The following is a 2,220-nucleotide window of genomic DNA, read 5'->3' as shown; positions in this document are numbered from 1 at the left end:
TATTTATAATGAAAGAAAAAATAATATTTTGCATATCAAAACTCTATTAAACATGCCGGAAATAAATAAAAAAAGAAAGAAAAACCATGAAAAAAATTAAATTGTTACAGTAATGTTCTGCAATCATATTTTAACGAACCAGTAAATGCTTTATACCTTTCCTCAATTATTTTATTCATAAAATGTTGGTTACTTTCAGGTCTTGTGTTAAAATCAATTAACAATGATTGAGGAGATTCTCCTGCAACTTCTGATTCTATAGGAAGTATGGGCTTCCTTCTGAACAATAACTCAAAGGGAGTGTATTTTGTAGACTCTTGCCTTGATGCATTGTATGCAAAAGTACAAGTATCCAAATGAGTATCCCATGTAATGTGGCGGTCATTGCAAAATTTTACAAGCATTAACTGGATGGTTTGATTAAACCGCTCATCTAAGCCATTAGCCTAAAACACAAGATGATTAAATCCAAGATTCTAAAACTAGAATGCTCTTATATACAAATTCAAATACAAATTGAAAAAAAAATACAAATTGAATTCAAATTTTCAAACCTGTGGATGATAGGCTGTGGTAAAATGATGTTTCCCATTTAACAAAGACATTAGTTCCTTGTTTATTTGGTTGTAAAACTCTGTGCCTTGGTCAGAGGTAACAACTTTTGGTATGCCCATTTGCATGAACAACTGAAATCTTTAAAAAATTCTTATATCTTCGAAAAAATTGTTTAAATGCAATCAGATAATAATATTTAAATTTACCTTATACAATTCTATTGCAACACCAATTGCTAATTTTGATTTTAGGGGAATGCTGCTACCCACTTTGTGTAAAATCAGAGATAGTAAGAATATATTTATATTTACTTCCATCAGATGTTTCAGGAAGTGGTCCTACTAAATCAATTTCAATATGAAACCATGGTGACTGTACTTTAATAGGATGAAGCTCTGTACTAGTTTTTTCGAACTTTTGCATATTTGTGTGCTGACACTGTTCACAGCTTTTAATCTATGTTATGTGTAACTTGCAAATTACAAATTCTAGCATATGGTATATATTAATATTCTGATGTCACAGGACTTAAATTTACAATTATTTAAGAACATACTCTAAAAAAATTTCACATAATACAATATATAATATACGTATATATTATACATTATCGCATTATAAAAAAATAGATACACATTGGTTACAGATATGATAGCAATACTAAAATATTTATCAGGTAGTAATTATACTTATATTTTATAAAAGTGTTATTATTTGTAAAATAGATTAACATTTTGAACAACTTAAAGTTTTGAGAACTTGTTTAAAATCTTCTGTCATTCGAATTTCTTTATAAATTTCATAAAATTTTCTTTATAATTTAAAACATAACATGGTATTATATATATATATAGACATATATATATATATATATATATATATATATATATATATATATATATATATATATATATATATATATATATATATATATAAATGCCATATTAATATTGATAACAATAATGTAATAAACATACAGCATTTTATACATCTTTGAAAATTCCTGTCCAGTAAAAACGTTCTGACACCTTGTAAAAAGTTTGTGTTCTACCAAGGTGACCGACAGTACATTTGCTATGACAATAATTAACAATTTGTTTTCTTTGCTCTTAGCTGAAAACCACTTCCAACCATATGTCATTCTTTGTCTTGTGATGCAGTTTATCATCCTCAATCCTAAACCTGTAAAGTATAAATAATTATTTATGTATTATTGGAACTGCTTCCAATAATACATAAATAAACTTTTTGTGCTCTAATTTTTTTGAATATCCTTGTAAGTATTATTGTAAAGAATCTACTATGTTTAGTTTGCAGGTACTGTGTGTATACTAGGTATATACTTGTGTGAAACCTAGTATACCTAGGTATACCTAATACCAATATTCAGTGGACATAATTTGTCGATTGCTAGTATACTAGGGACATACATACTCTAATACATGACAAAACATGTAATGTAGAATGGTAGCAATAATGCCATCATATATTAAAAATGTTATATGTACACTGCAAAATAGATCACTAATATATATTATATACTTTAGTGATCTGTAACACTAACACTGTAAAGTAGATTACAAATATAGTCGATATGTCAAATAGAATATATGATAATTATACATTCTATTTGACAAATAGAATATGTAATTATCATATATTCTA

This window comes from Hydra vulgaris, chromosome 04 (assembly GCF_038396675.1).
Source record: "Hydra vulgaris chromosome 04, alternate assembly HydraT2T_AEP".
Lineage (NCBI taxonomy): Eukaryota > Metazoa > Cnidaria > Hydrozoa > Anthoathecata > Hydridae > Hydra > Hydra vulgaris.
Note: the sequence above shows the minus strand (reverse complement) of the source record.